A 23,480-nucleotide genomic window follows, 5' to 3' on the forward strand; every position below is an offset into this window, starting at 1 on the left:
AACATTAATTCATCACTTTGCCTAAAATTTGCATGCATTAATGGGCAGAAAATTTGAGTTAATACTTTTTTTTTTTTTTTTTTGTTAAAAAATATAAGATACATATACTGTATTATATGGACAAGCCAGTTTAGCAGGAAGTCTCCTGAGTGCCAGGTTCTCTCTTCTGTATTCCAAAATGTAGTTCTCCATTTTGCAAGTTGATTCATTAATTCATTTGCCTGGCTAAATAGGCTAAAGGTTGTATGAATAAAGCATTGAGGCAGAATGCAATTTTAGTTAGCTTAGTTTTAACAGAAGCTTTTAAATTTGCTTTGTGCAAATATCATTAAAATAGCAAAAGCTGAGAGACTGTACTCGTAGAGGTCTTTCTTAACGATCTGAAGAAAACCAGAATACCAGAGAGAAAATAGGCATCTTGAAGTCCATCCTTCTGGGAGTTTTCCGGAAAGAACAGTTTTTTAATGAAGACATCAACAATGGTATGGTATGTGTCGTTTGGTTCTATCGTTGTTCTTCATGTCCTTTATTCCAAAATTGCATCAGTAGTACACATCTGTAGATGGTTTGATATTTTTTAAACCACAAAGATAGCAATTGTGCAGGTTTAATTGAACTGCGTTTTGATGAGGGATCTGGTTAACTTTGTCCCCTCACAGTCTGCCAGAGAGCCATAACCGTGACTTTAGCAATACTAGACAGGATTGTCTTGAATTCATGCAAAGCTCTGAACACTCGGCACCCTCAGCATACGTGGCATCTAGCTCACTGCTTATGTAGTGTAGTCACCTGTATTTACCTATACACACTGTAGAATCTGTGCATAGTGCATGTAATCTGCCATCAGACCCTGTGCATTGATTTCCCAGTGGGCTCGGGGCCTATTTAATTTGGATCCGTGTCTAAGATGGCAGTGTGTTAGAGCAGAATAGGTTTCCAAAAGCATGTATCTAGTGTCTACATGTACTTCTGTAGAGATGTAGCTGACATCAATGCGTATGTGGTTAGTGTTCGTTGATAGTGTTTTGTGTTGGCATACAAATTTGATAAAGTTGTGTTCAAGTTTCTATCACAGATGCTAATGACAAATTTATGAATTCTTGGGGTGTAATCTCAGTAGTGTGGGAAGCAATGTATATGCGGAAAGGAAACCTTTCTTTTATTTGCATTATTAAAAAAAGGTTTGAATGAATGAAGCATGTCCATTTATGGTTTAAATAACAGCAAAGCATAGTGTGGTGGTATCTTTGTTTGGACAGTTCTATATTTCTGGTGCTCTGTTTTTGGAGATGAGGAAAAAAAGTGAAGCAAGCTAAAACTTTTAAAGAAATATGATATTAAACACAATTTTTAAAGTCAGGTACTGCTGATGTTTGCAGAACATGGTTGTAGTAGAACCACCAATCTATGGATCAACGCTAGCATTTTAGCTTAGAATAAAGAGCGGTATTTTTACTGTTGAGACAAATCTGTTGAACAACAATTTGAATTGTGGAGTAATCTCAGAGTAGGCAAACTGAATTCTTTTTGGGAAAAAAAAAAAAAAAAAAAAAAAAACAAACTGAAACACAGGAGTTAGAACATAAGTGAAGAAATGCTTCCTTTCTGTGAAGGTGACTGAGCACTGGCACAGTTTGTCCAGAGAGCTTGTGGAGTCTCCATCCTTGGAGAAGTCCAGAAGCCATTTGAACACAGTCCTGGGCAACTGGCTTTAGGTGACCCAGCTTGAGCCAGGGGGTTGGATCAGATGACTTCCAGAGGTTGCTTCCAGCCTTAACCATTCTGTTGTGTTTCTGTAAAATCAGATGGTGTACTGTAGATCTCTATCTGCTGTTGAAGTTACAGTGTGCAGGACTCTGTAGACTGTAGTCTAGAGCTAGTCTGAAATAAAGCACTTCCTAAAAGTATATAGTGTGGGCATCTGATTCCCAGCAGCCATTATCTTAGTTCACATACTTCTTATTGCAGTGTTACTTGCTGATGCAGACATAGCCCCTAAAGTCACATACAGCTGAGTTAGCAGGTCCTTCAGTGTTGACTTCTGTGCTCAGGAGCATACAGGTATTGCAGAAAGACTAGACCAGAAGTTGACACAATTTCTTTGTGTATTGGATATATACTGACATAGCCCCTTAAGCCATTTTTTTCCCCTGCAGGATAGAAGACTGGTATTTGACTGCCAGCATCTGATAGATAGGCACCAAGCCAATCTGAGTATATAGCATTGGAATATCAAGTCAATCTGAATTTGTAGACTTTCCTGCTAGTTGGTTGATGAGTTAGCACTCTCTAGTCTCTCTTCATTTGCTAAAATGGGCAATTATGTATTCTTTCCTGCCAAAGGAAGGTAGAAGAAATGAGTGGGGGAAGGTAATACTGAAGTTGAATGACACAGGAGGCATGGGAAGAGATGAATGCATTGCGCTACATGGTGGCGGAGGATGTATGTAGCTTAGGGTTGGTATGTTGAAGGTTCCTCTGCATGCTTGAGTCTGGAGTTCCTGCTGTATATATTAAGTAATGAAATAATGCACTGACATGCTCTGACTGTTCAGAACAGGACTCACAGGGCAAGATGCCATCCATGCTAACTCACCCTGTTGGATAGCATTGTCTGCAATTTTTCTCAAGCTGTTTGTACAGGTATTTGATCTTGATGGTGCAGAGGGATCTGGAATTCTCTAAAATAAGCTGTACTTCAGGAAGATGTGACTTTGCATCTATATAAAGGTGCTGCTGCAAAAAGCAAATGCAAAAAAAAAAAAAGTCCTGAGCTTCCCTCAAGCATGAAGCCAAGATTCAGCTGATTGTGAGACATCTGTCATCGGCAGGAGTTGCCAGTAGTGGAACTGGGGGCTACAAATTAGACTAGCAGAAGTACACAGTGACCTAGTGAAAGAGAAGTGTTTTTTTTTTTTTTTTTTTTTTTTTTTTCCCTAGGGCAGAATGTAGCAGTTCATGATTAGAAGACAAAATAAACTACGCACCTGAAAGAGAAGGGTTGAGTACGGTGGGGGGGGATGGGTAATTAGAGGGCAAAAACACACCAAGACAAACTGTGGATGAGAAAGGGACAGATAGTAAAATGCATGAATTGCAGAGAAAGGAGAGAACATGGTGAGAAGACAGAAAGTGAACAGAAAAGCAAAGAAATGAAAGATACAAAACCCTCAGAAAGTACTCACCGCATTAAGGAAAGGAAATCCACTAAAAATGTATTTTTTGATACTACTTTTCTGTATAGTCTGTTGCTAATGTTGCCAGAATGAGTGTTAAACAGTTTAAATGAAATGGTGTCTGAGATGAATTCTCTTGAACAGTACATCTCTTAGACAAATGCGTGAGAACTGCTGATTGGTTCATCTTGTTCAAACCACATGAATGTGAACACAGGAGAGCCTCGACTTGGTGTCCACATCTACAAATGCGGTGGGGGTGGGGAGGAGGGAGGAAAAAAAGTCTCCCCTGGGAAGAAAGGGAGGGATCCCATTATAAATGAGAGTCATACAACATCCCTTCTGGAGGCATGTTGAAATTTCCCATGGGAGGAAGAAGAATAAACAAAGGTCGGTATTACTAATAAAAGAAAAATAGTTGGCAACCAAGGAAACAATAATTATTTGATTGCAGTGTCCTGAAAAGCTAGCAACAGAAACAATGCGAGTTAAAAGCAACAGGCCAAATGCATCTCACTTGCAACCCTACCTGTCATTACACCAAGAATGTGTTTGCATTACTGCTCTGAGAGCAGTGCTTTGCCAGCAAAATAAATATGCCCTAACTTTTTGACTTTGCTACTTTACTCTTATGACCACATTGTTCCTGAGGGTTTATTGTGTTTAACTTCACAATACTATTGTGAAGCAAGGAGTTGCTATTACCTCTACTTCACAACTGAGGTACAGAGCCTGAAGGAGAGCTGTGCTTAACATCCATGCAGACAGCTTATGGCAGGAGAGGGACTTTCCAAAACACAGACCAGGAGCTATTTCTTGCTCACTTTCTGAGGTAGCAGAAATTGTAATGGACTATTAATGCTAGGAAGGCATATATGATTTTTTTTTCACTTGAACAGTGAAGTTTATCTGCCAGGAGAAACTTGAGCAAAGCTATTTATTGGAAGAAAACAAACAAAAAATACTGCTGTTCCCAAAAATTCAATTATGACTTCAAGAATTTCTAGAGATCCATGTAGTTTTGGAAAAAAAAAAAAGTAAAACATTCATAAAGTAACAAGGTTATTTAAAACTAGCTGCATTTCATTTTAAATTCAAGCTGATAAAGGCTTCTAAGGTCAGATTGTAGCAGGCATTATTATTTCAAATGGAGAGGTGTGTGGTGAGCCAGACAGAAGGAAGCTCTGCAGTGCTGTGGTCGTGTTTCCAGTCTGCATGACATTGCAATCACGGTTCCAACCCTGCACTTCCTCGTTGAAGGGCACCATCTAGCTTAGCTTTGTCATAGTGACAACAGCTGTTCTACATTCCCAGTGATGGTATCTTTACTAACAGAGTATGAGTGAGTTTCTAGTGCACTACGAGTTACATTCTTTGTTGTATGCATGCAGTGTGGTATGTGTGCAGAATGGAGGCCTGGATTTGCTGGGAAGGCTAAAACATGGGTGAGTGTTTCCTGCCTTTCCCTACGTGACAATTCATGTTTCTCCAGGAGAATGCAGCAGCTTCTTACCAAATGTTTAAATCATACAGCAGAGAGAAGACAATGTGCTATGGCAAGCATCATTTTCTCAAGCCTCAGACTATGTTGAAAGTGATGGAGAGGCAGCACTCCATCGTAAGAGGCCATCCTAATCCTGTTGGGAAGGACTAGGTTGAGTAATGTGAGCTCAGTCCTCCTTTGGCTAGAGAAAGAAAGGGAATGTAATGTTCCCCACAATGCAATAAATAACCACCCATCTGTATGGGCTGTAGTACACTGCTTTTCATCTGAAGGAAGAAAATGCCATTTGACTAGATTTTTCCTGATTATTCGTTTTTTCTTTGTTTCAGCGATGTCTGTTTTTTACATTAGCTATTAACATTTGGGCAGGTCTTCAACAGCTGAAAAGTCTTCCTGTTTTCTCCATTTGCATCTTCTTTGCTCTTTTTACTGCAACTTTGCATTTTTCTTCTATCTCCTTTGTATCTACACTGGGCATCAGTACGCCATAAATGATTGTTGTCTTTTAGAATTGCTACTTCCTGTTAGAGTAGTTACACTGGAGAACAGAAGAGAATGAAAAACATCCCTCTGAGTTCTTGAGCGCTTTTTTTTTTTTTTTTTTTTTTTTTTTTTTTTTTATAATAAGAAGCAGCATCTTAGTTGTAGCATAGGAGCAAAAACCACAGACCATATAAGTTATTTCTGCTACTACTGTTTTTTATTGTGTCTTTAGCTTCCTAGGTATTTTAATAGTAAATATTTTCCTAATTGAAAGAAAGATGGACCTGAAGCTAAGTTTATCAACTTAGTTTGATAGACCGATAGTCTTAGCTGAAGACTGATAGTGATAATTGTACAGTGACTCTTTCATGTGGTCGTGTATGAAGCTGTGTGCTTCATTTTCTAGTGAAGACTGTGTTAATTTATGACAGGAATTTATGCTATGAATGAAGTTAAATGCTCTTTTTCTGCCGTAACTCTGAGAAGTCGCATAGTGTCAGCAGTATTTTCCAATGAGTTTAGAAATGTATCTTTCATTAGACTTTTGCATGCAGCTATTTAAAAATATCAGCCTCTTGAATTAATCTGAAAGCAATCAGTTCACATACACTATCTGTTTTAAATAGCGACCTGAAAAACAGCATGCAAAAGTGATATTTTCTGAAATATTTTCTTTCTCTTTTCAGTGACTGTCTTGTGAGTAAGGAAAAAAAAAAAGCCACATTTCAGTTTCTTCTGATTTCCCTCTGTGGAAAATGAGGATAACAATGCTTTTCAGTCTTTTTACAATTCTTAAAGATCTGTAGAAGGAAAATGCAATCAAATAATTCAAATATTTTGTGTTATACATAGTTTATTTTCCTTTGTCCATAAAGTGTGCTTGAAAATCTATTTTCTTGCCTCTTTCAAGATGGAATAAAGAGTTTTACCTCTGCCTAGGTACTTTGGTGAACATTTTTGCATTGAAAATACCATTTTCAGGTCTCCAGATACACTCATGGAGGTTGGCAAAAGGATTTGCACTCACGCCTGTGGATGTTGGATGCTGGTCTGTCTGTGTCAAAGATGAATGCCAACATGATTGTATAAATATTACATTAGTATGCCCTCCTGAAAACAGTCTGCGAGCCACCCTTGGATTGCACTACTCTAGAATTCATAAGTGAGTATGACTAAAGTAGGAATAGCCTGGATAAGCATGTATTTACATGTGTGCTCAGGCTTCTTACTTTGTACACACGGAGACAGATGCGTGAATGGCTAGTGAACTGGTTAGGATGCCAGTAGGTGGCACTCAAGAATTCATTCCCCAGTTCTACAGTTCCAGTTTTGTAGGGTGGGTAACCATGTTGTGGTTGTTGAGACTGTTTTCTGTCTGAAGTTATCTGCATGGTATTCTTAATGAAAGTTAAATTTGTTCTAATTGCACAGCTAAAAGCTGGACTACGGTGCTTGTATTTGGAAACTGCTACCCTCTAAATATGAATTGTACATTTTTTTCTACTGAAGGTCACCAGCTTCATTACAGTTCTCAACACTTGTTTTTCTTGTACAATTTTTAGAAAGCATGGGTGATTTTAAATGAATGTGTTCATTTGAATGTATAAAAGGCTGCAATGAGAAGATTTAGAATGTTACAATTAAAGGAACCCTGCTTCCCATTCTGAACAAAAACAGCGTAGACAATAATCTACAGGAGCAGGTCAACCTTTGTTGAACAACATTCAATTTCCTGTTTTATGGGCACCACACTAATGCAGTCCTTTGCCTTTGATTGAAATAAACGAGCTGTTTGTCAGACCCAGTGGAAGCAGAATTCTTGAATGAGCCTAAAGTTCCTTTTTATATGAAAGCAAATAAGTAAGAAAAACTCTCAGTGACTAGTCTGAATTCTATTATTACTGTTTATCAAAGCCTCCACCCATTCCATGTGGATAATGGACTCGCTTTGTCCTTAACATAATTATTAGTCCTAGACTGGAGACATGTCAGGTTAATATTGCCACAGAGAGGGTTTTTCCCCTTTAAAACCTGATGATGTCTTGAATCATGGGACTAAATCTGGAAAGCGCTCCTCATAAGACCATGTTTTGGTCCCATTGGCAAAGATTATACTGGGAACCTCTCCCAGAAAGGGAAGAAAAATGTGAACCAGAAGTAAGCTGGTCAATTCCCTGTGGAAAGGATTTAGTGAAAAAGAACAGAGTAGACTAAAGGTATTTTACAGTAGCCATGAGTTTTTTTGTCATATTTGGGTTTATCCTAGTACTGTATAGAAATTACTATAGCCAAATATATGATTCATTTTTGGTAATGTCAGATAGTATTTTTTGCTAAACTGTAATAAAAACCGTGCATGATTTGATTAGGTTGATATTTTTCAAGCTTGTGTCAGATAGATAATGTGAAACATGCCTTCAGTTTGCCCTGAAAAAAGAAAATAACTTTGCAAAGAGATTTCGGCTGTGGAGACCTCTCCAAAGTACAGTCTCAAAAAAAAAAAAAAAAAAAAAAAAAAAAAAGAAATGTAACTCATGTCTCATTAACACTTCTCATAATACATCTTCACTTATGACTTACAATAATTCCTGCTTCAAAGCTATTCTGGTAAGTCAGGAGATTTGCGAGATAGTGATTTCTGTGCTTACATCTGTACTGAATTGAAAAGCCAGGAAAGGCTGTCATTCACTTTTTATATACTAAAGCAGAGTTTGTCAAAGTAAGCTTCAGATTTTCACAGAGTGTCTGTGAGCATTTGTATGTCTAGCTAGCATTGGTGAAGTTAAAAGTCCATCAGCATTTCCATTATGAACATTCATTTTCAGTGTTTTGTAATAGTAACAGTACCTAAAATTTCTTTCCAAGTGGAAACTTGGCCTGTAAATTCTCAGTCCAATTATTTCTCTATAAATGCTGAGACAAATCAGTTTGTCCATTCTTAAGTTTTATGGGAGATCATAAATTTTTTTGGCTTCGGATGCTTTATTACATTCTCGTAACGGTACAGGAATTCATTAAAAGGAGTTCTTCATTGAAAAGAGTTTGCAATAACACATACAGTTAAACAGAGCTTTTTGTGTTTTTGTATTTTGTATTATTATTATTATTATTTAAATCAGAAGGTAGCTACTGTGTGCATTATTTTATTTAGCATATGATATTGTTTCACAGAAACATCTGCTGATTGTGGGGTGCTTGGCAGTCTCCTGTCAGCGATCTGTAATAAAGGACTATATTAAGTGTTAAGTGCCTGAGAATAAGTCTTCAATTAGGCCTGTGCTAGGAAATGTAGACAGGCCAGGCCAAGGCCAGATGACCATTGTGGTATTGTCTAGCATAGACCCCTTTCCTAGCTAAAATCCAAAACATCTTTATTTTTTATTTTTATCCTCTTGATTTAGCTATCTGGCATCCATTTGAAGTTCCCATCACAATTAAACTTGCATATTTAAGCTAAGCTAAAGAGTATTAACTTGCATCTTCATGAGGGGAAAAAAGTGAGGTTAGGTCATGTGTGAGCTGACTCAGAACTAGTCTTGAATATTTTTCTCATTCTAGATAAACCCTTCCTTGTAATTCAAAGTGATAGAACATCATAGAATTTGCTTTCATATCTCTAAATTTCTTGAACTCTCTGTTGTTGGTATGTTTTTATGGTCATTTTCTATCATTCAAAACTGGTGTAATATCAGGTGCTCTTCAGTAGAAAATACCATGCTTGCATATACTTGAATATGTCTGCTTTATACTTGATCATAGTTGAATACAAAACATTTTAAAACATTAATGAGGTTAAAAAAACATATTATATTGAAAACCTATAAATTAAAAAATAAAATGGAATATTATCCTACTTGCTGGACAAGGTGCTTTATGTGATAAAACTACTCTTGAGCAATACCTCCTCAGCATTAACATTAGAGAAGAACAACCAGAAAGTTAACAATTCACAGAAATAAGCACCTTTCCCTTTATTGTCCACACATTTGAATCCATGACTCTCTGAAAAGTATATTAACTTCTTTGATGGAGAAATAACTTCTTAATTAGGATAAAGTCATTCTTATTTATAGATAAAAATATATTTGTAATGGCAGACAAGTCTGTGGATATCAGTCAGTAGACTTTTTTCTTGATCAGAGTGTTTTTGTTGCCCAACTGATTTCTGTACTTCATTTTCGTAAGAACAATTATAATGATAGCAATAATGGCAATGAAAACAATAGTGGGTTATAATAGAAATACAATATCTTGCTTTACAAAAACATTTGAACTCAAGTGCATTCAGAAAACCGATGCAGCCTGATACTCTGTTTTATAGTATATCTTTTAAATATGCCCAAATCCTTGTACGGTTGGTGAGCGTCAGCACAGCATAGGCCTCAGAAAGACAGGTATGACTGACTGAGAGCCTGACTTCATAGCTGATTTTAATTGGTTCTGTAGCTCTCAAGACCTATGAGAGCATTATTTTGAATGCTCCGCTTAGCAGATTCTTACAGTTTACCAAAGTTTACCATCTATCTGAAATGATTCTGCTCTCATCTAATGTCAGGGAAACACTGTGTTATGTTTAATGATGACTCCAGCATTACTCCTTAAGATGTTAGGTTGGATGTTCCTGTAGAAATGCAAATGTATTTTTACTGTTATCATCATCATTATGAAGAGTTCAAAATCAGGCCTCAGACTGGGTAATCCTGTACAGTTCAGAGAAGGTGTTGCTTGTGTATGTCTTACATTCTGTGTCTGTCAATGTTCCTTCTCTGAACCTCCAGTATATGCAATTAGGTTAGGCTGCCATAGTATGAAGGAAGCCAAGTGAATATTTTGGATTTAGGAAATTCAGAGGCTGTTTTCCCTAATTCAGACACAGAAACTGTGTTTTATATAGTATCAATGAGATGCACCACTCATCCTAGAAGCCCGTCACTTTGATCTTTAGTAAAGCATAGTAAAACTTCTTTTAAGTGAAATGTTTGGTTTTGTTGTACTTGATCTCAGTAGCATCTTTGTAAAATCATCTGAGCCCTAAATGAGCATCATTTAAGCAGGACCTCTTCCGGCTTCATGATAACTATGATTCCTGCCTTGACCATTGCAGCCTTACTGCAAATGAAAGGGTAAGACTCTTCACTGTGATTGACATTAGGAAGCGATCATCTCCCTGGGGCAGTGCCTGTGGGTGACTCACTGTTATCCTTCCCTGCTGGACTGCAAATACATGTAATAATAGAGCTCTGTGAGGGAAGAGACTTTCTGGCAAAGTGTTACTTGTGTCAAGCCACAGGGGTTTCAGATTTTCTTACGTAATCTTACAGTAGTGCCTCAGTACTGGCAAACCCTGGTGGAAACAGAATTATTCAAGGGTATCAATTACCTCAATTGTAAAAAATAAAACATTCTAGGAATACAGTGTGTCTGGAGAGATTCAGTATTTTATGTAATGGTTTCCTTTAATAATAATCATAGTGTAAACCATGTAACCTTAAAAAAAGTCTGTATCAGAGAGCCATGCTAATTTCATCTGAAGTTGTGTAAGAAGAGGACCATACAAAACATCACAGAGTAGGCAAGTTCATTACACAGAACTTTGTTCTTAGCAGTAATATCTATTAAGAGAGTTTGTAATTTCTAACGATGCCATTTTAGAAATGTTTATTGCAATATGATAGCTGCACAAGATATTAGACCTTTCTTTGACTTGCCTCAGTAGCTATTATTGGATAGCAGGCGGCAGAAAGATGATGATTAAGCATTTCTCCTGAAATAATTTTGATTTTGAAATAATACAAAATTACAGTGATTTCATAGTCCTGTATTAGAATTAAAGATCAATTAATTGTCATAGAATCATTAAGGTTGGTAAAGACTTCCAAGATCATCTGGTCCAGCTGTCTCCCTACCAATGTGTGGTGGTTTTACCGTGCTGGGCAGCTAAACCCCACAACCGCTCTCTCACTCCCCCTCCTTTAGATAAGGAGGGGGAGAAGTAAAGCAAAGAACAACTCACGGGTTGAGATAAGGATAATTTAATTAAAGGGAAATAATTATAATAATTAAATAAAGACTACCATGAACTAAACAATTTAACTAAGGGGAAATAAAAGGGAAAGGGGAAAAAGGGAGGAAAACAAACAAACAAAATAAATGAAAGCTATATGGAAGTGCAGAGGAAAGAAATTACTCTCTACTTCCCACAAATGAGCGATGATTGACCACGTCCTTGAAGCAAGGCCTCAACGCACGCAGCCGGTGTTCGAGAGGAGGACCGACGTCTTCTCAACGAGAGCCCACCCCTCCCCTCTTCTTCCTGTTTCCACCTTTTATTGCTGAGTGTGACACCACATGGTATGGAATATCCCTTTGATTGGTTTAGGTCAGCTGCCCTAGTGATGTTTCTCTCCTCACTTTTTTGCCCACCCCCTAGGAGGGTTAGAGAAAGGCCCAGTGCTGTGCCACTGCTGCTCAGCAGTAGACACAACACTGGTGTGATAACACTGCTGTTCCAGCTACAAGTACAGAGTACGGCACTGAATGGGCTGCTGCTGGGAAAGTTAACATTCCAGCCAGACCCAGTACACAATGTCACCCACTAAACCATGTCCCTAAGCACCATGTCCAAACTTTCCTTAAACACCCCAAGGGACGGTGACTCCACCACCTCCCTGGGCAACCTGTTCCAATGCCTGACTGCTCTTTCTGAGAAGAAATGTCTCCTCATTTCCAACCTAAAACACCCCTGGCAAAACTTGAGGCCATTCCCTCTAGTCCCATCACTAGTTACCTGTGAGAAGAGGCTGATCTCCAGCTCCCCACACCTTCCTTTCAGGTAGTTGTAGAGAGCAAGAAGGTCTCCCCTGAGCCTTCTCTTCTCCAGACTAAACAACCCCAGTTCCCTCAGCTGCTCCTTGTAGGACTTGTGTTCCAGGCCCTTCACCATCTTTGTAGCCCTTCTCTGGACATGTTCCAGGGCCTTAATGTCCTTGTAGTTGTCATGGTTCAGCTCGAGTGGGCAGCCGAGCTCCACCACAGCCGCTCTCTCACTCCCCCTCCTCAAAGAGGAACAGGGAGAAAATACGATGAAAAGGGCTCCAAGGTTGAGATAAGGACAAGAAGATCACGCAGTAATTATTGTAACAGGCAAAACAGACTTGGCATAGGGAGATAGTGAGATTTATTGCTTATTACTAGCAAGCTAGAGAAGTGAGAAACAAAGGAAAGAAACCAAAAGCACCTTCCCCCCCCATCCACCCTCTTCCACCTCCTCCCCCCAAGTGGCACGGGGGAATGGGGGTTATGGTCAGTCTACAGCGCTTCTTCTCTGCTGCTCCTTCTCGGTCACTCTCGTCCCCTGTGCTGTGGGGTCCCACCCACGGGATACAGTCTTTGATGAACTGATCCAGCGTGGGCTTCCCACAGGCAGCAGCTCTTCCAGAACTGCTCCAGATATGGGTCCGTACCACGGGGTCCATCCCTCAGGAGAAAACTGCTCCAACCTGGCTCCCCTACAGGCAGCAGCTCCTGCCAGGTCACCTGCTCCTGCGTGGGCTCCTCTCCATGGGCTACAGGTCCGGCCCGGAATCTGCTCCGGCAGGGGTCTTCCACAGGTGGCAGCCTCCGTCGGTGCAGGGCCACCTGCTCCACCGTGGTACTCCATGGGCTGCAGGGGGACATCCTGCTTCACCATGGTCCTCACCACAGGCCGCAGGGGACTTCTACTGCGGCGCCTGGAGCACCTCTCCCCCTCCTTCTTCACTGACCTTGGCACCTGCAAGACTGTTCCTCACTCCTCTCACTCTCCCAGCTGCTGTGTGTTGCAGCATTTTTTTTCCCTGTCTTAAATATGCTCTCACAGAGGCGCAAAACAACATCACTTATTGGCTCAGCTCTGGAAAATAATGGGGCCCTTACCAAACATGGGGCAGCTTCTAGATCCTTCTCACACAAGCCACCCTTATGGCCCCCTGCTACCAAAACATTGCCACGTAAACCCACTACAGTAGTGAGGGACCCAAAGCTGAACACAGTACTTGAGGTGTGGCCTCACCAGAGCAGAATACAAGGGGACGATCAGCTCCCTGGTCCTGCTGGGTACACTATTCCTGATACAAGCCAGGATGCCGTTGGCCTTCTTGGCCACCTGGGCACACTGCCAGCTCATGTGCAGGTGAGCATCAACCAGTACCCCCAGGTTCTTTTTCTCTGCACAACTTTCCAGACACTTTCCCCCAAGCCTGTAGCACTGCATGGGGTTGTTGTGACCAAAGTGCAGGACCCGGCACTTAGCCATGTTGAACCTCATCCCATTGGCCTCTGCCCATTGACCCATCCTGTCCAGGTCCCTCTGCAGGGCCTTCCTACCCTCTGGCAGATTGATACTTCTGCCCAACCTGGTGTTTGCAAACAGTGAGGGTGCACTTAATTGCCTCATCCAAATCATCAATAAAGACATTAAAAAAAAATGGGCCCCAACACTGACCCCCGGGGAACACCACTTGTAACAGGACACCAGCTGGGCTTAACTTCATTAACCACTACTCTCTGGGCCATCTCAGGGGAGACCTTATTGCTCTCCAAAACTACCTGAAAGGAAGTTGTGGGGAGCTGGAGGTCAGCCTCTTCTTGCAGATAACTAGCGATACAACTAGAGGGAATGGCCTCCTGTCTGTCCAGCCAGTTTTTAACCCAGCAAAGAGTGTACCTGTCTAAGCCATAGCCTGCCAGCTTCTCCAGAAGAGTACTGTGGGAGACAGTGTCAAAGGCCTTGCTGAAGTCTAGGTAGGCTACATCATCTGCCTTTACCTCATCCACCAGGTGGGTCATCCAGTCATAGAAGGAGATGAGGTTGGTCAGGCAGGACTTGCCTTTCATGAACTGGGCCTGATCCCCCAGTTGTGTTAGGCATTTTTTTTTTTATTGGAATATATCCTAATGTATATATTCATAAAGAGAAGCGCACTATAACTTAAAATGTTCTTTAAAATTCAAATATTTCTGAAGAGAAAATTTGTTTGTTTCTATTTATTTTTAATTCTTAATTTAGAACTTGGTGTGTAGGACTTCTCGTCTAACTTTAGCTATCTCTAGGGGTCAATTAAGTCCCTAAAATAGAAGAGATAGGAACGTGCTGAGGTCCTGTCCCACGAGATGTGGTAGTGTATGTGGGAACAATTGTCCGTGGCATATGCTTGTCTTTCTTTTGCCTGGAGTGGGTTCTCTTCATGACTGCCTTGGGCAAGACCCACAGTTGAGGGGTGAATCCCTCTTTAATTTTACAGAAATCAGGGAGTTTTAAACTGGTTTAAAAAGTGTAGATTAAAAACAAACAAATAAATAGTATTTGTCTCTGGTTATTTTTTTCTGAATGCATAGAACTCATTTTTGAAATGATTCTCAGAAGTTTTGTAAAATAGAAGCTTTATAAAATGAAAACAGGATAATAATGCAAATACTGGGAGCTAAGATTTGCTTGTTTTTTGATTGTTCTAAATGTATTAAATAATCCCATGAATAACGATGAAATTGTGAAGATTTTCAATACTGGAAGGTAGGGACAGCTTTATGATTGACCACGTAACTGTGACATGCTATTTCTTTTCTCACTGGCATAATTCTTACTGATTCTTGTGGTGTTCTTATTACTAATAATCAGGTCCACAATGATGTGTTACTAAGTTCAAGGACACTTAGACTTTTCTTTATTTGTGACTGATTCTGCAAGAAAAGGTCTCCTGTTATGAATATATATATATATATATATATATATTAGGATTTTGATTGTTATTTGGTTTGAGATTCGATTTGTTTTGTTTTGGGGGGAGGGAGCAGAAATCATCTATTTTGCAAGCTTTAACAGATTGGCTGAACTGTGATGATACCAGTTAAGTGAACATTTTTCAGTTTTGCTGCATAAGGATTGTTGCCTGTTGCAACCTCTTGTCGATGATAACAGAATCTCAAGAGATTTATGCAATAAATAAGGACATTTGCAGCATTGGATGCAAACCTTTTAAAGTGAAACTGCTTTGGTAGGGGGGTTGGACCCAATTTTCTCAAGGTCTCTTCCAATCCCTACAATTCTGTGATTCTGATTCACTTTGAAAGTATGGAGAACATGAAATTCATGACATAGTATGCCTCTGCATCCTTTTTCTGCCATCACACTCAGAAACAAACAAAAGACATTTTTTTCCCTTCACATCCATTTTTTTCTTGTAATTTTACATTGGCAGATTTTTTCATTGGGCTTCTGTGCTTCCAAGGTTGAAATTTGTTGTTCCACTGAAGGAAAACAGTTTTCCTTCATTTGTTGTTGCAGAAAATGAATAAAGGGGGGATGTTAAATAGGAACACATGTAATTTTGACTCTTATTTATTAACTTTAAGACATGAGTTCATGGTCTGCTGTTAATTAAGAATTTGGCTATTAAATGTAAATCATTTCTTCCCATTAGGTGTTTGTAATTTTTTTTTTTTTAATTTGTACCAAGTCTCTATAGCATTATAAACAAGTGGCAAGAAAGGAAAACAAACAAACCAAAAAACCTTTATAAATAATGAGATCTACTTTTATAGAGTGCAATCCTCAAATAACTTGAAAATTTGTCTGTTAGCTGAACAGTGTAAATTGTGTATGAGGAGCATGCATCATTGCTGAGGAGCTACAGAAATATAGTTTCAAATCACCTTTGCACTTCAGTAGAAATAATTAAATCATTCTAGGCAAACCAATTCCTTAGGAGAAAGCTACATAAAAAAAGAACTGCAAAACCACAGTCCCTACACTATTATGGTGTGACTGGCAATGTCAGAACCATTTTGCACCACCACAGATCTTTCTACATGGTGAGGAACTGCTCAGAAGCCACTGTCATATTTAGAGCAGATTTTATTCTTTATTCTGGGAAGATGTTTGACTGAGACCAAACATCTGTGATAGCTTCATTTGTGACAGCTGTCTAGTATGGCTGCTACTGAACATTGCTGCAGTCATGTAAGATGAAAGTGAAGAATACCTTTCTGGAAGTGTTCAGGCTTTCACCCAGCTAATGTGGAAGCTACACCATTGCTACCCACTAAACTCTGGTGATAGTGCAGTAGAGGTCAGCATAGCTGTCTTTTTTTTTTTTTTTTTTTTTTTTTTTTTTTTTTTTAAGGATGTTATGGGAGAGTCAAAGGAGCTCAGGAAATCAGTCTAAAACACAGACTAGAGTTACCATGGGACAGTCTGGTGGACTGTGCTGGGACATTCTGAATCAGAAAGTTGAGCGGTACAAATAGCTTGCCTTTCCTATGGCACAGACATTAAATAAAATATATGCATTTGTTTGCATACATGCTGTATTTATGTCCAATATGTGCTATTGTCCAAGTTGTAGCTTGGTGCTGCTTGACTTGTGATTCTTAAGAAAAGCCTTCTTTAGATTTCTATCTGTGCATTTCTCTTAGGTAGAAGCTCTTTTTATTATTTATTTATTTATTTATTTTTCCCTTTACCCCAGTAATATATTTTCATTGTGCATTTCAAACAGTGGTGAACAATAGCTCTGATTACTCCACACAGACTGTGTCCCTTCAAAATGTATTATCTCAACAGGGACTCAGAATGAAAAGAAAGCTATTTCCTTGCTTTCTAGCAATAAGTCAATGGACTCTTAAGAGGACAAGCTTTGCCACAGATGCAATTCTTAGGCTATGAGCAAGCAGAAGATAAAAGAGATCAAAAGCTTCAAATTCTGGTGAGGGGGGAAAAGCTGCTGTTAGCAAGGGGCCAAAAGCTATAGCAACACAACTATTCTCTAAGAAGTGAAAACTTAAAAGGAACTTTTAAATGTGTATCAAACAAAATCTAGTGTATGTTCTCTGTGGACAAAGGAGCATATGCAGGCTCACCACTTTCTATCTCTCAGTGAAAGGTAAACAAAAATCGTGTTTGATTGCTCTCTTTTGTATTTGCCTAGTTACATAGAAGACAGTGGGGGAAGGAGCAGCTGAAGGAGAAGCCAGGACTGTGCTCAGCAAATCTGATTTTATTGTTCAGGGAGCTGAGTTTTAACTGCTGGGTTGAATTAGTATATAAAATACAGCTTTGAAACAACTTATGTTTTATTAAAGAATTATATTTCATTTGTTCACGGTTCTCTTTTTAAGGATCCACAAGTTTAGCTGACCTAAACAACAGCCGAAGCAGAGGGATACCACTAAATTATCTCTGATACTAAAGCAGCATTCAGGCTGTCATTTGAAGTATCTCGTATTTCTTTCTTGCTGTACATAAAAGCATTTACTGCAGAGGACTTCAAGGTTTGCTATATTAGCAAACACATTAAGTTCTGAAGATGAAATCTATCTTCCTAAAAACATAAAAGTAATTATGTAATTCATTTACATTTAGATATGCAATCATATATAATTTGTGAGTTCATATAGGCTTCCATACCTTTTGCACAAAAGCAGGTCATCATTGCATATGCCCAGGAGATGCATTTCTCATCAGTGGAATATATGCTGGAATTTAGAGATACCACTTCTCACACTGTGCTTGTTCGTAGCATTAGGAATAAAATCTTTGTGCTGCAATGACAACACAGAAGAACAGAAGAATTATATAGTTGTGACATTTTGTTCTCCCAGATTTTTTTTTTTTTTTCTTTCTAGGAGCAATGTTGCTAGGTAATTTTCCATTGTGGACAAGGAAACTGGAAACTGCTCTGTCTCTGAGGTCCTAAATTTGGAGGAAAAATTATTCCTAATTAATTGCCTTTTGCCATTAAGGGAAGATGCTTCCCAGTTCATTGCAGAGCTTAGACAAAAGTAGCTGCTTGTGGAAAGAGAGAAACTCTCTAAGTTGAGTATGTTACCAGAGGTGTCACAAGAACTTCTGCATGTTGCACAGAGTGAGAGAGAGAGAGGGCTTTAAAATATTTCTTAGGACTCTAAATCCATTTTGCTCCTTTTATTTTTAATTTTCTCCATTTTAATCGGATTAAGTTCAATGCAAATCTTTTACATCTTTTTCCTCTTGCTAACACAAAATACTTTACAGCTATCTATCTTCTGAAACACCTGTGCATGTACAGGTAAATCAGGAGCCTGAGCAGGATTTAGTATATACATACAAGAATACAGGTGTTCATCTTAACCAGATGGCATTATTCTATGAGAATGAGTATTTCTGTCTCAGGTCACAATATACTTTGTTGGTGAGAGGTTCAGCATTAATTGAATGAAAAAAAACAAATTCACAGAAAGCTGCTTTTTGTTTGTTTTTCTTTCATTGCACTCAGATGGCACTGGTTAAATTAGACTTCTGCTTGAGGTCCTTTTTTGTTACTTCAGATTTGGTGTAATTCACTTTGTACTACCACTAACCCAAACTGTTCCTTAAGCCTTCATGAAAATAACCTTTCATAAATCCTTAGCAAAGTCTCTCACATAATCAGCAGGGAAAATAATCTCTTCTTCCTGTTCTGATATCTGTATGCTATCTATGGCAATAATCCCTTCATTTAATAAAGATAAGAACACAATAGCTAGGTTAAGTAACACAGAACAAATAACATTCCTGGTTTATCCTTCTGTTTAGCTTTATTGATCTAATTACAGTTTAATTATCCACATGGGTGCACTGGTCTTCTATACAGTATATAGATCCATTCAAATGTCTCTGCAGATCTGCATTCCTTTAAAATATTTTCAAAAAAAAAAAAAATAAAATGCTTACGAGTCAAACGTCTCACTGGCATTCATGGTCCAGAAATTCTTAAGTTCATTAATTACCTTTGCTGAACTTCCTGTGTGGAGCAATTTCATTATGGTGATCAGCAAACAGTGCCCTTTATTACAACTGCTTTAGCCAAATTAACTAACTTGGGAATCAGTCTTAGACTTTGCAACCCATAGCTTAAGAGAGACTTTAGAGTGTACAATAGGCAACACTGATGTGTAGGATTTACAGTGTCCTGTGCTAGATTTGACATCATCTGGATAAATATAGACAATGGAACCAGTGTAAGAGAAGGTCTGCTTTATTTTAAATGTAAATGGCCTAACCTTTATTTCAGTCTCTCTTGTATTTTGGGCACTCCCCAGCCATTAATAATTAACAGTTTGATTACAAAACTACATTTATATAGCTAATGTCTCTTTTAAATGTCTCTCAAAAAAGATCTTAATAGCATTAGTATGAGGCTTGGTTATTCATTTAATTTTAGTCCATTTTCTTTTGATTTAATAGGGAGAACATATCCTGTGGCTTTAATTAGGATGTAAGATTGTTTTATGGGATATACAGTGTTCAGCAGCACTTTCTTTTGAGTCTCTTCAGTCTCTTCCACGGGCAAATTGCCCATTGTTGAATTGTCTTTGAAACAAAGCTTTTCCCCAGCATGTCATAGAATCATAGAATCACTATGGTTGGAAAAGACCTCCAAGATCATCTGGTCCAACTGTCCCCCTACCACCAACATTACCCACTCAACCATGTCCCTAAGCACCATGTCCAACCTTTCCTTGAACACCCCCAGTGATGGTGACTTACCTGGGCAACCCGTTCCAATGCCTGACTACTCTTTTTGAGAAGAAATGTCTCCTCATTTCCAACCTAAACCTCCCCTGGCACAACGTGAGGCCATTCCCTCCAGCTCCCCACACTTTCTTTTCAGGTAGTTGGTACCTTTCAGGTAGAGCAATAAGGTCTCCCCTAAGCCTCCTCTTCTCCAGACTAAACAACCCCAGTTCTCTCAGCTGCTCCTTGTAAGACTTGCGTTCCAGGCCTTTCACCATCTTTGTAGCCCTTCTCTGGATGCATTCCAGGGCCCTGATGTCCTTCTTGTAGTGAGGGGCCCAAAACTAAACATAGTACTTGAGGTGCGGCCTCACCAGAGCAGAATACAAGAGGACGATCAGCTCCCTGGTCCTGCTGGGTACACTATTCCTGATACAAGCCAGGATGCCGTTGGCCTTCTTGGCCACCTGGGCACACTGCCAGCTCATGTGCAGGTGAGCATCAACCAGTACCCCCAGGTTCTTTTTCTCTGCACAACTTTCCAGACCCTTTCCCCCAAGCCTGTAGCACTGCATGGGGTTGTTGTGACCAAAGTGCAGGACCCGGCACTTAGCCATGTTGAACCTCTGACATTTTGAATCAGGTTCTTCAAATTTGAGTACGACAAAATGCTACCATTTAAAATTGCTGTTTTGAAATAATATTTGCACATATATATATATATATTACTTTTTGATGGAAAAAAAATAATTTACTAAAGATCTGACATGCATTTTTTGAATTTTTGACCCATTTTGCTTTTCTGAGCAGTCACTGGAGTAAGCTATATTCTGAGTAGCACTACAAACTATATGTTTTTGAGGTATAGTACTGGAGATGACAAATTTTAAAACTTAAAAACATAGCCAGGGACCAAAATTATAGTTAAGTAACATATGTAATCATATCTAATGCCTGGGCTTCCTCCTCAGTTCTCTTTTATTTAACACTATACCTCCATTCCTTGAAGAATTTACAGTATGGTAGATGTCTTTCTAAAAGATCTGTTACAGTTGAGACAGAAGATATGAATTTGCTGAAAAGATACCCATTAAGAAACAGCAGAATAATTTATGCATGAAAGTAATCTAAATAAATGCCGCAATCCTTCATAGTGTTAATATGTGTGAGCATATGTGCCATGGCTGGGTTCTCAGCAGAGTATTCTCAATAATAAGGATATTTTATATTTCTCTCTGAAGATTATAACCCCTACATTTCACATTTTTTGTCAAGTTGGAATAATAATAATAGTAATAATAATAATAATAAAACCTGTTTTGCGCTCTTCCATATATATCTATAAGATTAATATTTTGTCTCTGTAGGGTTATAGAATTGCATATCATTATTATATATTGGTTTCTGCATGCTTTCCTGCTGTGTTGTACTACCTCTAGATGCATTCAGTTTTAACTGTTGTAGGTATATAGACTACAGCTAAAGAAACAGGGTTATTTTTCCTGTTTCCTCTAGTAGTTCAGTATTGCAGATGTTCTTCCTTTTCATGCTTTTTGTTCAAGTCTTCAATTCACCACTGTTTTCATCAGCTGTGTAGTTTGTTAGCCTATTCTATGTCTTATCTTTAAAGTCCAAAGGCATTGTTTAACATTTGGTACAGTTCCTGGGGTGTTACAATGCTGCTGTTTGTATTTTCCAGGCTGCAGAGGTTCGTATCTGTGGTTTAAATCATGTAATGACTTATACGTGCCTTTTATATAGTAGAAAAAATTCTTGTGATTTCAGTGGGAACAGTTAGAGAGTATCAATTTGGCATGACAAAATGTTGGTAAAAATTTACCAATAAGCATCAGTTTTGAAAATAAGACAGGACCTTTCTGGAGAGCTGTAGCTTCAAGTAGTAGAGGCATTTATCCCCTGTTTTGTTTTGTTTTGTTTCTCTTTTTTTTTTCCCCCTCTGTCTCAAATTGTATATTTTTAATCAGATATACCAGTACTCTTTTGAATACTCTTTTGCTATTGTTTCTGAAACAATGTAATGGGTCTCTAATGAGATAGGCAGGTAGTAGGCCTAACCAGATTGAAGTTCATTGTTTTGACATGGACTTCAGGAGGGCCAGGACTGATCCCCAGAACCTTAGTGACACAGTGAAATGTTGCATACCTCTACCCTTTGCTTTTCATGAGCTGTACATGCCTTACAGTCCTCTGCTGTGAACCAAGTACCCAGGGTGTGGCTTAGTGGCCAATATAATTATTGCCACAAAAACTGGCAGTCCCAATCCCTTCTCCTTACTCATTTGTAACCCTGCACCTATTTCTAGCCATATGGTTCCACCTCTTCCTTTGGGCCAGCTTTTGCAGTATGACAATTCGTTTTACTAGTCTGGCAGGAAGCTAGTCAGGTTTTCTTCTGCCAGATAAGTAAAATGAATTGGCTTGCCAAGGGATCTGATGACAGCTTACTTTCCATACTGACAACTGTCTGAGAAAAGAACTTTGCAGACAAACCATACACCATCTCTGAAGCAAGCTTCCTCACAGCCAAGTTCTCCCAAACACCCCATGAGCTCAGTTTTGTGGAACACATGCTGTGTGTAAGTACAGGCCGAACACTGATCTGCAAGGCCCATGGTTTGGGAGTGTTATTTTCCCACTGGAATTTCACATGTAGAATGAAATCACGTAGGACAGATGGATAATTGGCAAAAGAGGCCTCAGTCTTGATTTGAAGGTCAGCCCCTAGGGCACATATGTTATGTCTTTCTTTTGTGCAGTTCTCTGCTGGTTAGAGCCAAGGATTTTAAGTACTACACCATTAATTTAAAGAATATTTTGGAAGGTCGTTACAGAGGAGGCTTTTTGTGATGTTGCCTGTCTTTCCTGGAATCGGCTGTAGGCAAAGCAACTTATGCCTGACTGCAGGTGGGCGTAGTTTTAGACTAGAGGTTGCTTGGAGAAAGAGAATATCCTATCTGCTGATACTGAATGATATCAGGATGACTAGGGACATTGAGGTGTAGTTCAGGTGCTGGCTGTGAATGCTTGTTCTCTAATGGTAACAAGAATAAGGAGATAAATTCTTTGCCTCAGAAAAACAAACAAACAAACAAACAAACAAAACAAGACACCCCTCCCCATATATATATGTGTGTGTGTGTGTGTGTGTGTATATATATTTTAAGGGAATAATGTATTTCATGTTATATTCATCTTCCAATAGACACCCTCAGAGAACTAGAATTCTCTAGTTCTCATGAACTCAAATTTTCTGTCTCCAAAATATATACAGGCCATGTAAACCTTTACTCCCTCCAGAGCTCTGTTTCTGTATGCGGATGTGATATATTCATACTGATCCAGTGGAGGGTCCAGCTAGGAATGGGGCAGCTGGGTCCCAAGACACATGCCTGAGAAATAATGGACAAGGCAAAGGGCATAGGACCATCCTATGGTCCTATTTTCCTTCAGGCAAGCAATGTTTCAGCAAGCTATATTTGCTAGTGGACCAAAACTGTAGGTTGTCTCCTTGCTGTCTGCTCCTATGTTGGCATGTGAACAAATAAGCCTTATGAATACAGAGTCTAGACCGTGGCCTAAGTTTCCTCCTTTTGTTAGGAAGTGCTGGCAGTTACTGATATGAGTCAGACTAGGCATTTTGTGTAGGTCATAGGCATGCCGGATTGTTGGCACTGTGATGGAGTCATGGGGGTGGAACCAGCATAGGAAAGTCTTGCTGGGTAAGAACTAGTGGATAAGTATTGCTTCTTGGGATGTACCAGTCTAGGTCCACTCTGTCTGTAGTGGT

Source organism: Netta rufina (genome assembly GCF_964035555.1).
Source record: "Netta rufina genome assembly, chromosome: 1".
NCBI classification, from domain to species: Eukaryota; Metazoa; Chordata; class Aves; order Anseriformes; family Anatidae; genus Netta; species Netta rufina.